The sequence below is a fragment of the Triplophysa dalaica genome, chromosome 6 (genome assembly GCF_015846415.1).
Source record: "Triplophysa dalaica isolate WHDGS20190420 chromosome 6, ASM1584641v1, whole genome shotgun sequence".
In the NCBI taxonomy this organism is placed as follows: domain Eukaryota; kingdom Metazoa; phylum Chordata; class Actinopteri; order Cypriniformes; family Nemacheilidae; genus Triplophysa; species Triplophysa dalaica.
Window position 1 is genome coordinate 21200757 of NC_079547.1, and position 13473 is coordinate 21214229.

Genomic DNA, 13473 nt, shown 5'->3' on the forward strand with positions numbered 1-13473 from the left:
ACTGTGCGTTTGTTGCCAATGAAGGATGGAATTGAAAGACAATGAGGAGACTATAAGAGTCCTGATAAGAGGTGACGGAACTGTTTAAAGGAATGAAGCACAGAAGCAGTTGTGTCAGCATCTGGCATTGTGGGAAGTGATAAGGAGTCATTGAAGTTAAAAGGCTTTGTGGGAACGGAAATGTGTAAATTGTGGTCGACTTACATGTATGTACATTTAGCCTTAAAAACTCAGTTGATCTACAGTATTAGGTAACAGTAGGATTTATTTTTTATCACACAAATGACTATTACTGTATTCCAGTAGAAACGTAGTCTAGAATAATATATGTGAATCAAATTTAATTATTAATTCAATATAATGTTATTCAGTAGTCTAGTTGCAATACAGTTTGGATAAAATCAAAACCAAAATATGCCCTTTAGGATGATTTTTGATATTGTTTTTGCAGAAGGATTGCACAAATCACAAGGCAAAAAATATATATAAATGCATTAATGCACTATAGTTAACCCATGGTTAGTTTTTACAACTTTTGTGTCGTTTTGTTACATAAGGGTGTTTTGTATTGACAATTACTTAAAAAAGATGGTTTGCTCAAAGGAAAAAATCTGTCATTTATTCATCCTCATGATGTTGAAAACCTTTATACAAGAGAAGATATTTTGAGAAATGTCTCAGTGATTTTGTAAACGTACATACGAAAGAAGTCACTGTTGGTCGGTTACCAGCGTTCTTTAAAGTATCTTCTTTTGTGTTCTGGAGAAGAAAGTCATACACATTTGAAATGTCTGGAGGGTGAATAAATGATGAAAGAATTTGCTTTTTTGTGGGGGAACTATCTCCAAGTAAAAAAGGATATTTTAAGCTCGACTGATGTGGACATCTAAATCATTTTAAGATGGGTGTAATCGTGAGATTCCATCTCAGACATGTTCCTCAAAGCATATGACACACATTGACACCTCAGGCATGCAAGGTTTAAAAAATGCATAGAAGTACAGTATATGACTATCGTCTTAACATATGCAGGAATAAGTATGGACAGGTCTGGAACTAATCCGTTTCTAAACATAATATAAAGCAGGGGAGGGGTTTAGTTCAGATAAGAATACATGCGCTTTGTGAGGAGAGAGGCAACAGTTCGGACAGCAGACCTCACCACATCTTCCCCTCCCTTTCATTCACTGCGTTTACTGGAGCTGACCTCGTTTTAAAGGTAAGACCGTCTTTTTCATCAATGCGATAGATTAAAGCATAAGCTTAGCATATAAATGTCTATTAAACCCTTTCATCGATTCCGCATCGTTTTATTTTATGATGCACAATTACCGGGAGTAGCAAATAAACGCTTATTTATTTGTATTCAGTGGCATGCGCGCGCTTGTGAGTACTATCCGACACTTACGCGCTTATTTACGGGATGACTCGCATCTCCGGCACGTCCCGAACAGCTGCACACTATATTCCTTCATACATGAATGACACTTATGTTCATCCTGTCAGTCTATAGGCTTAATCATGCATTTAGATATGTCAGGTTGTAGAGTTTGTCGTTAAGTTTGTCTATTTAGGTCGCTCATATCTGTTTAGATTTATTCCGTATTATGTCAGAAAATGGTTTGGATCTTCAGTTTGGATCTTAACATGCGATGCGCAACACAGCGCGCGCACCTGCGTTCAAAGACGCCAAGGACGACGCATGAGAATTTGAAGAGTACGAAGAATTGTTTAAACTTGTTGTATCATCTAAAAACCCAATTAAAAGTTAGAAGTTAGTAATAGAAATCCCATATGATATTCCATTATTTCTAATGGAAACCATAAGGATGAATTATTTTCTGTTATCAGGTAACATAAGTGTGAATGGGTATAAACTGCGTTCTTGTTATCTGAATGAAAGTATTAGCATATCTCTATTATATCCGAGTGATTGACGATACGTTTGTTTGCACATCGAGTTTGGTTTTTAAGCTTGAAATGGGTGAATGACGTGGTTTAGTCAATAAACAATCTATTACATACAGTTTTCTGAGGTTAGAGTCTCATACAAATCCCATAAACTGAATAAATCATCATGATGAGAGGGACAGATGAGACCACACTGTATGTGTGATGTCATATTGTTGATTATTGGGGTACAACGGCCTCCCACGCTATTTCCAGATGGCAACGAGTGAATAACCTTCTGCTGGCACCTGCTAATAAACTGCTGAAAAATTATATTTATGGAATAAGCGTTCTCATCGACACACTTACCAGCTGAATATTTAGAGCATTGATTACAGCACCTTCTGTTGATTGCTGATTTACATGCAAAAGTATGCTAATACTGTACACAGTTAAAATAATAACATAATATTGATAGTGGCATTTCATGTCAAGATTGAAGGTAGAGGCATGCTTCACAACATATATGACCCAGCCTCTGAACTCCTTTTGTGATTTTATTGTATTCTACAAGATCATTCTATAAGAAGAGTATTCTGGGAAGATACAACCATGATATCTTTAATATGACTGGGTAATGCCAAATATTGAAATCAATGTTTTTTTTTAGAAGCAAATCTCAGATTTTTGTGCAAAATACTGTGATTATATGCAGTGTGAATAGATTCAATACTTTCTGTATTTATGATGTTAGAAATGAAAATCTCAGTACTGTACATTATCTTGAAATCTCACAGAACCTTTTCTTGTCATCGTCATGGTTTTACTTTGATGCTCTTAATGGTACAATTAGATTATTTGACTTTAAACTGGAGTTCAAAGATGTGGTCACATAAAGCATATGATACACCAATATTTAGATATTAGTTATTTTGATTAAAACAAATTAGAAAGAAATTCATTAGTCTAAATGTGGGGGGAAACCTGAAAGATGAGATTTTTATGTCTGGAATTTTCTGGTTGTTTTAGTCTTGAGTGAAGATTACAAGCCACTCCGGCTGTGAGATTGGAAGCCTAAAGGTCTCATCTCATGCAAGGTGATAGAGATCTTAGTGATGGATGCGTACGTCTTGTGGTTGAGCACCTGCAGCAAACCGCTGTCTTTTCATGCCAACGCTCTTATATCATATCCAGCTGGCTCTTAACACATTCAGATTCAGCCCTTTCCCTTACAAGTATGTGATGTTACACAGGGTCCTTCAATGCGATTCACAATTCGGAATCAGCATAGCAGATGTCTTAAAAACATAAAGGAAGAAAATGTATTCAAATCCTTATCTAGCATATGTATGGACAAGGACCATATCAATGCTGTATGACTTCAAGTAAGCACGGGCACTAGAATATACTTGAAGGGGAACTGTGGCGTATCCATTCTCTCTGATGTTAATAGATACTTGAGGACACCGAAGATACTGCAGCTAAATTGAGATCTTATTCCTTCATAATCTTTTGGTACACCTTTTGAAACAAGTCGTTGTTCAGTAAACAAGCACTCAGTACGTTTATCAAAGACTTGAGTCTCTTCAAAGAAAGGAGTTTTCATTTCTGCTAGTACAGAGAACAGCACTCTCTGCAAAGTCGCTCCCGAGGTGAGCTACTCGAACATGGAGAAGCTTTGATTGGTTCACTTTGGGACAAATGTCTATTTTGGAAGGCAGCTGAAGAGGGTGGCAGACATGCAGTGTCCACACCTCAGTTTGTTTTGTTTTGAAACTGTAATTTGCTTTTCTCAGCAAATTCTCCCCCACCTACGTTTCAGTCACTTGCCGCGATTTAATGCTTCCTGACAGCACGTGCAAGCGTTCATGAATAAATCACAGCCCTCAGTGTCAATGCTTAGAGCAGGTGGGAATGGAATTATCTTGTTCTGTACAGTTTTCGTCGTTAAAGTAGTTTAGTCATTTTCTGCGTCCACGTGCTAAAAATACTGCTAATGCCGCATTACGTCTGAGCGTCTTATGTGCAGCTTTGTGAATAATAACTTGCATTACATTTTTATTCACCTAAATATACTATGGATTATTCACTTTTCCTCTAGCTCGAATGGTAGGGCATAGCGATAGCAATGCAAAGGTCATTGGTTCAAGTCCCAAGGAAGGCACATGCTAATAACACTGCAAGTTGCTTTGGATGGACGAAAACAAGTATTCAATAAAAATCAAGACCTTCATGTTGAACTGTTTAGACGCTGCATGAGTTGTGACTTCAGGCAGTTTCTTAATGTTTCTCAGAAAAGGAAGACTTTGAAACTGTCCTCTGCCAGAGGTCTATTTCCAACTGTAAATCCTCTGAGATTACGGTGGTATCATCCTTTCTGAAAAGGTTTGATTTATGGTCCCACAAAAGAAAAGGTACACGGTGAAAGCTTTCTATTGTTCTTCCTAAACAATGGAAACTACAATAGGACATTACTTTGAAATGTTCTACACGCCATTTACCTGTTAGCCGTTTTAAAGGTGATGTGTGTGATTTTTTGAAGGATCTATTGACAGAAAACAATATAATAAACATAACTATGCCTTCATAGGTTTGTAAAGACCTTACATAATGAAACATATGTTTTCAAAACCTATAAATAAGCTTTTTCCATCTACAGTATATACACCAGGGGTCCCCTTGTGTGGAATTCGGCATGTTGTTTCTACAGTAGCCTTAAATGGACAAACTGCTCTACTGAGTGCTGGCAAAGAAATGAAAACATGACAACATCTTAGTTCTGTGTCAGCCCCCGTAGTGCTTCGAAAGGGAGGGGTGGAATGAGTGCAAACACACTGCTATAGATGCCGCTAAATTTCACACACTGGACCTTCAACTGGTCGCATAGTATTCCAGGAGTCTTGAAAAACAGAATAACGTGAAAAATTCAAGTCTAGTAGTTAAGTCTGATATTTTCTTCAGGACGAGTAAAGTACGTGTCTAAGTTGTAAAAACCTTGTCTAAGTTGATAGCTGCGGGCTTGAGTGGATTTATTGTTTGAAATGCATTTGAGGTCCCATAAAAGATTTTGTTTTGAATTTATAACCATATTTGCCATAACCTAAGGCTGTATGGCCATTAAAGTGGGAGGAACCTGTAACTCCTCAAATACAATAGTCTCTATTGCCTCAGGGGTCCATAATTAAAGTTCAAATCGTAGGATATAGCCATTAAGTGTTTCTACGATTCCACATTTACATGCAAATTCCTCCCTTTAGTCTGAGGAACTATTCAGATAGGGCTTTTTAGACTAATTTCAACTTTTAAAGAGTCTTATATGCTCATCTTCGGTGTGCTTGCGCATAAATTGCCTAAAAATTCATTTCATTTTAAGAAATAGCTTTTCTGATTATTTGTGTTGCATTTAATCTATGTCAAGAGGGTTTTAAAGTTTCATTTACATCACGTTATAAGTGCATTATAGTATAAAATAAGAGCATAAAATAGGAAAACATAAAACATTTCCTTGTAGATTTTTACTATTATTGCCCTTTGGAGTTGGAGAGGTATCTCAAATGCAAATAGATCATATTCAAAATCAATTTTGCATACAGATATACTGTAAATATGTTAAGAAATGGTTATAACGTGTTGATTTCATAGAGGCTTTTGTTTGAAATGATCTTGAAGGATTCTCACTGGAGGCTGATCGTGTGTGGATGTGATCATCGGATTATACGGTAGCTCTCGGGGTTTGCAGCCTAACCAAATGGAAGTCACATGCATCTTTATTAAACATGCAAGTGCAACAACATCGACTCATGAATGTTTTAAGACTGCGTTTCTAGTGGAGTTATTGGAATATAAAAACTGTTGGGGAAATGTCCTCCGTGCTCGGGCATTCTCACGAGGTGACTGACCCTCTTTAGTCTTCATGCATGTTTTAGGTGTATAACAAAGGTCATTCGTAACGTAGTCCCGTCACAGGATGGATATTCTCAAACGTGAAGCAGGTTTTTACTTTTTCTTTGTTTTAAAGTTTTTTGCAACATTTAAAAGCACATGCTTGGAGTTCAAACCTTCATTCATTTTCAAGCTGATCTCACAGGAATTCGTAACTATTTTACAAGATGTACTAAAACCTAACCTCACCCCTAAACCTAACATCACTGGTGCGAAAGCTTATCGTTCTAAAATGAATGAATGAGATTGTACAAATTCACATAAATTAGCAAAAAGTCGCAAAATTTGCCCAATCGTAAAAGAGTTATGATTTTGACATAAATTTTGTTGTCATTTCCATTTATTCCCCATAGAGCTTTTCACTATAAAGATAGCTTTACAGAAGTGACACAGGATGAAGAATAAACAGGAACATTTAATAAAAAACGAGAGTGATACATTTCATAAAGCGTATACACTTAAATGTAAAGTGCTTTACTATGCCATAGAAGAACCATTTTTGGCTGAATGGTTCCATAAAGAACCTTCAACATCCAAGGATGCTTTCACAAAAAGTTTGTAGTGGTAAAAAGAGTTTTCAGACTATAAAAAAGCGAGTAAAGAGAACCTTTAAGTGTTGTTCTTTCATGTCATCGCTGTGAAAAACATTTTGTAGGCCTTTTTTGAAGCATGTATGAGAATTATTGACTTAGTTTGGAGGGGTAGTACTCTTCTTTCTAAACTTTGTGAACATAAAGTCAGGTTGTTGCAATATACATGAAAGAACAATGTACAACACTAAGATATTGATTGTACATTACAAGCTGAAGATAACTGGTACTCGAGTCAAAAGAATTTAGCTGATAAACATGAAGCTTTGAAGGATCTAAATGGAAACGTGTGAACTCGTGTACTTGCCTGCTATTTTTGTGCGGGTTAATTCATCCAACCTTTTTGTAATGCACTCGTCTTTGGCAGAAGTATTAACATCACATTAACTCCGAATGAAATTTCTGAGCCTCACTTCACTGCGGAGCAGCGGGAATGTAATTGAGAAAAATCCCACAGGAAACGATTGGAAAACTGCTAGTCTCGTATTAACTTTTTCATCTCTCGCCGCAAATAGCTTAATGTACCATTGCGAAAGGGAGGCTCCATTCATTTCTAAGATTCCCCATGTTACCACTCTGCTCCAAATGTCCAAATCAATCAGCGTAGTATGTGATGGAGTTGGCGTGCCCTTCCTTGACTTATTTTACAAAGATGAAATCTGTGTCCGTGGAGGAAAATTCCTGCATTGTTATTGGTTGAATTACTAAATCCATTCTGCAGGGTAGACATTTTGTTTTGAATTAACTTGTATAAAAAGAGGAGTTTATACGCTATAACTGTAAGTGGATGGAACCATACCCACATGTGCCTGTTGAACTAGTCGTTATAACAGATTTCAGTCTTCTGTCATCATTTATTCAGTATGCAAAGACAGTCCATGCAATGTAAGTCAATGAGGTCAGATGTTGTTTGGTTACCAACATTCTTCAAAATTTCTTTCTGTGTGTTCTACAGAAGAACATCATACAGGTTTGGAATGACATGAGAGTATGAAATAAGTTCTTACACATCAAACACAAGAATTGTTTGTTAATGGTTGTATAGATTTTGTGGACATCAGTCCAATGATGGAATGGTAAAGGTGCATTACATTATATGAAAAATTAACATTTATAAATTTGTCAGTTTAAATTGACTTACAACGTACCTTTTTAAATATATAGAGTATATAAAATGAACCATTCAATGAATCATATTCCACATGATTATGCATTCAAACAACCTGTAAATCACACTTAACTTTTTGTTTGTTTTGCGTTTCGCACTTACCGCATTCTGCTGTGAACTTATTAACATGCATCCGTTGATCGAGTCACAGTGTAAATAATGTCACAAGTCTGCATCAGATGATGTAACGCAGTGAGCACATAAGCACCAGTCATGTTGTGACAACACTTTCTTTTTGGAAAACAAAATTGCTAGTCAACCGTAAGCAGCTTGAGAAAACTGGTGGTGCCACCCAAAATGTGGATGCACAATTATCAAGAATATGAAATCCATATATTTTCTGCTGTAAATGCTATTGTTGGTTTGCGGACCCCTGTAGGAAGATGCACCTAATTATAGTGTAATGTCTTCATGTCATGAGTGTGATTCATGTGTGTACAGTAGCTACTAGCATGTTTCTTCATTATTTTCAAACTCAAAAATGATAAAAAGTTTATTCATAAGCCTTGCAACTGTTTGAGTGAAAATGGGCAAGTGCTGAAGCATATTTCTTATTCAAATTGAGTCGATTTTAAATAGCAAAAAATTGACAAATAAATTGCAAGAATATTTGAGGTTATGTAAGGTTACATGTGTGCCCTAAATGGAGACCCTTGGTAAATTAAGAAAATCACACGTCTGATTTAATCGAATGCCATAATTTTTTGAGAAAAAATTGTCCGCTCGCTTAGTTTATGTGTGATTTGCTTAGTTTATTTCTTAGTGATTCGGTCATTTTGTTTATTTCCTATCTTCTGTCACATACTATTTAAAAGAAAAAGCAACTTAAAAGACATAATAGTGGATTTTGCTTTTGAATCAATATCCACATTTATTTATAAACCACAAGCAAGGCATTGCAGCATGTCCCTGTATACTCAAATTAACATTTTGCTTGGGGCACCAGAAATTGCAAACCCGCCCTTTATAATGCGAATCGAAATTACATTCCCGTCATGTATATAACATCTTGTTTTTTTTTTATATTAAAATCTGATCAAATGTCTTGTGAACATTTTAGTTGGCAAAATATATCAGATAATCCGATCAGATTGAATTAAAATGAAATTAATTGTTATAATCTGACGTCTCAATCAATAGTTTAGAAAGGAGCCATGAAGTGTGTGTGAGAGAGATTTGAAAGTCAGCTACATGATTAGAGCTGTACGTGTTAAATAGATTTATAATGAGCTGCTGGTCTGATGAACTCCTCGCATCTGCAATAAACCAAAACTTGTCCCTCTTAGTGCTAATCATTCAAGCGGAGAATTTGCACACTGAAATGCGCTAAGAGGGATTGGGTGGCGTGGTGATTACCCATAATTCTTTGTGCTGCAACCGTGGCCTTGGGCTGCCATGTTACCCAAAGGTTGAAAAATAGAAAAGAGGAAAGAGAAAAATATACTCTTGGCAGTCTGCGATGCGTTTTAAACGGTACTGAAGGAGTCTCTATATAGGATGTTGAGCTCGGATTGGCTGCTTTTCTTTATTATTTATCATGCATTTCAAAATTTTGTTGTACATATTGTTCATTTTGTTTCCTTACTTAACACAGATTTGCAAAGGTATGCTTGAAATACGATTTATATGTTGAGCTCTCAGATACCATTTTGCAGAAAATATCCGTCTGATGTCATGTGACGCCAACACATGTACAGTAAAGGTATGTACGAGAAGAAGCCTGCACTATTATGTTTCAAACAGAAGTGGCGATATAGTCCACTTCGAAAGGTGTTAACAACGCTAGTCCATAAATACTTTCTGTTTCAGTATTTTACCATGTATAATGCAGATTTCAACCAACAGAACATTTACAACCGAATCAAATTATTAAACGCACATCTTTAAGATTTATTATGTATGTAAGATTGAACAAAAATAAACTAACACCGGACACCGGACGCGACGAGACACTAAAGACAAAAAAGCATCAGAACCCATTATAATTTAACATTTTGTCCACGCTGAATGCGGTGTGATGCGACAAACCCATTACAGTAAGAACAGGCCAATGTCGTGTCATGTCGTGCCGCTTGTTACCAAACTTCTTTGTTCTGTTCTCAGGCTGTGGTCCACGTTCCCTTCATCAGCATTGTTCCATCATCAAACCCCTTCCGTCTTTACTTTCTGAAGTAACAAAATGTCTTGGTGAACTGAAAAATAACTCATGACATCTGTGATTATTCTAAACCTTTAAACTGTCTTTTTCTATTACAGTTGCATTGGCATGACTGATTTAACTTTATCTTCAAAAGCCACAATGTGCTTTCATTGTCAACACAGTAGACTTGTTTATGTTTGTAGTGGTTTGGGAAAGCCTTTTTAACGTTCTCTCACTCTCCTAATGTGGCCCAAAAGCAAGAGCGGCTTGTGGAAAGAAATAGCTTTTTATCCTCCATTTTTGTTTATCACAGCATTTTTGCTTCAAGACCTTTTATAGTAGTCTTCATGTCTTTGATTTACGCATTGTAGTTTCAATTAGGTCTCATAAAAACAACAAAAATGATTTTTAGTTAATTCCAAATGCCAAAATTTCTCTCGGATACAGACATATCAGAGCGATGCTCTGGTTTAGCAGAAGCATGTCTTGTAAACACGGTAATTCTGAGGATCTACCGTGCTGCCATCTCCGCCATCACATATATAAATCACAATACGATTTTTTTTTATTTAAGAGATAGTGACTATAATGCTGTCCCCAGCTGGTATTGAACCAGAATGCAATGTTCCTGGCCAGGGAATCCTGATTTCCCAACATGGGCCTACGATTGCAGTCCATAAATCATTCGGAGTGCCAAGTTGGAAGTGCTTCCTCCTTTTATTGGAGACATTGGTTATTTTGAACCAACTTTGTCACTGGTATTATCCCTGGGAGAAGTAGTTACCGCCGGTGGCGTTGCCTGAATATGCTCAACTATATTAGAGTTCTTTGAACCTGGAAGTACACTATTCATCTTTGTATTGCACATATTGACTTGTAACTTTCTTATTTTAACGCCACAAATGGCCATTATTGTAGTAATATCATACACTCAAGAGTGCATTCTGACATATAGAAGCACAGTTATGATATGGCTTGATTTCAAGTTGTACTGTATAGAATATCCTATGTCACTGCTAAGTGACTTAATACACACTACTATATAAATTTCGACATACATTATATATCAATTTAAAGGGATAGTTAATCCAAAAATGAAAATTCTGTCATCATTTACTATATTTTTTTTCAAATCTGTTTGACTGCAGAACATAAAAGAAGATATTTTGAAAAATGTTGATAAACGAACAACAGCGGTACCCATTGATCAATGGTTTTGTGTCTATACAATAGAAGCGAATGGGAACCGCTGTTGTTCAGTTGCCAACATTCTCCAAAGTATCATACAGTCCAACAGCTTTGGAATGACAAGAGAGCGACTAAATGATGCCAGAATTTTCTTTTTTGGTCGAACTATCCCTTCAAGTATAAATGTCGTGCCAACCTTTCGTGCTCTTTTATGATTGGCTTATGAATAACATAATATCCAGATTTGGGGTTGAGACCTTCTGCGTCCCCGCTGAAGACTAAGTCTAGTCCAGTGATGAGATCTGGGAGGGCTGCTGGATCTGGGATGGACGATATGTAAGAACAAGGTCCAGTAGATGACGAGAACTTTAGTTCCACTGGGGTATGGAGATGATTTTCAGCATGGCTTCACAGAATATGAGCTCATTATCTCGTGCTCGAAAAAAACCCACATATGTAGTCTCTTTCCGAGGTTTAATGTGGTTGTACCGAAAGGACAAGCCTTGTACGAGATTCCCGCAGGAGAATTTTCATGGTTGAATGGTAGAGTTTGAGAGAGGGCTACAATCTACTATCATGTGGAATGTGCTCCGTGGAATGAGTGCCAATTAGACTCTAATCTACCAGTGGGACATGGAGAAAAAATATTGAAGAGACATCAAAGTGCTTTACCCCAAAAATAAAAAGTCTGTCTTGTTTATTCACATGAATGCCATTCAAAACCTGGACATGACTCTGTCTACTGTTAAACACAAAAGAAGATATTTTGAGAAATGTCTCAGGGGTTTGTGTTCGTACAATGAATGTCAATTGAGGTCAATGTTGTTTGGTTGCCAGCATTTTCAAAATATCTTCTTTTGTGTTCTGCAGAAGGTTTGGAAAAACCCAAGGGTAAGTAAATGATGACAGAATTGTCATATCTGGGTGAACTAAGCCTTTAAGTTGGTCCTTACTGTTATAATATAGCTGTTTGTTTTATGTCTAGCAAGATTTGAAATATAAATTTGTAGATGTACAATCATAATATGCTTCTCACATGGTCATGGGCAGGTGTTCTGAACAAAAAACAGGCCTGGCAAATTTAAAAGAACCATCATTACAGCTGTAGCAGAAACATAATTTTAGCCCTGAATGGTAATGCCAGTGTCCTCTTTTCTACTGATTACATTTCCATTTACTGACGTACAATTACAGTACAGGCTTGAATCAGTCAGTAAAGCAAATTGTTTATCTGGCAGAGTATCACTTGAATATGTTTAACTGGCCACTTTAGTCGAGCCAGCGTGTCAATGGCGCTTTTATATTCCATATTGAAATGAATGATGATGATGGTAGAAAAACACAATTTACTTTGAAGGTTGTTTGTAATTACTTGTTTGAGTTCAGTTTTATAAAAGTTTTAACATTTTGAGTTAATCACAAGTTTGTTTTCGTGGAAATGGGTTCTTGTGGCGCTGTACAGTCAAATGTTGCATTTGAAGAGTTCATTTGCAAAAACATTGTAATTGTGCATTCCAATTTATCAATCAAACTGCAATTGGTTTGATTAAGTAATAACAACTTGAAAGTAACTACCTAACTAACAAAATAAAACACAATTATAATGTGATAACATAATAAAAATGATTTTTGATATAGAGTTTTCAGTTTTTTGCAAATAAAGGCTTCACTTGGAAACCAGTCTAGAATCCAAGCTTTGAAAAAGGACCAACTGAATTACACAGAAATGCACCGTTTTGATCCATTCCATGCAGTAATTTCCATAGAAACAGGATGTTAGGTTGGGGCGTACTGAGTGGCTCCCTCCTCTTTGGAATCTGATAAGAAACTGAAGTGTAGAAAAAGCTGAATGTCGTAAGAATCATTGATCTTTACTGGCAGAAGTGAGAGACTTCTATCAGAAGTTTTGAAAGCTTATATTTTACATGCGAATTTTGTAAATGTTTTAAAGCACACTAGTGTTTAAAGATGCCTAAAGGGATAGAACACCCAAAAAAATCATCATTTATTTACTCTTATGTTGTTCAAAACCTATATATGACTCTTTCTTACGTTTAACATCAAATATTATACAGTATGTGTGGTTTGTGTCCATACAATGAAAGTCAATGAGGTCCCAAATTGTTTGGTCACCAACATTCTTTGAAACATGTTTTTTGGGGTTCTGCAGAAGAAAATTATACATAGGGTGAATAAATGATGAAATAATTTTGGGGTAAAACCGTCCCCTTCAGTTTTGATCCATAAGGACTGTAAATCACTGGCGGATTACAGTAAATAGTATGTTAGATAACACAAGTAAAGATCACCATATTTAACAAAGTTTTGTTCATTTCATGTTTCAACAGCTTTCAAAATAGCTTGAGGGAATTAACGCTGTACTTTCTGTTATATTTTTTGTCAGTGTGAGAATGAAAATTGTTAGTCAAGGCTGCTTAAGGTTCAGATTTCTTCTTTCACAAGAGTAGTTACATAGATTTGTTAGCATCGCTTCAGAAATGAACTGAGAATATTTTCTGCTACATTATGCGTTTGCCCATTTTCTTTGTATAAAC

At 36.2% G+C, this 13473-nt stretch overlaps 1 protein-coding gene across 1 annotated transcript in view; it reads left to right on the forward strand.

The window, feature by feature from the left end:
• Window positions 1–1156: 1156 nt before the first annotated feature.
• The window catches only part of LOC130424624 (contactin-4), a 74381-nt gene continuing 62064 nt past the window's right edge, over window positions 1157–13473 (forward strand). The window contains exon 1 of the mRNA XM_056750440.1: window positions 1157–1219. The gene's annotated coding sequence lies outside the window, so the exon portion shown is untranslated. The remainder of the gene's footprint in view (window positions 1220–13473) is intronic.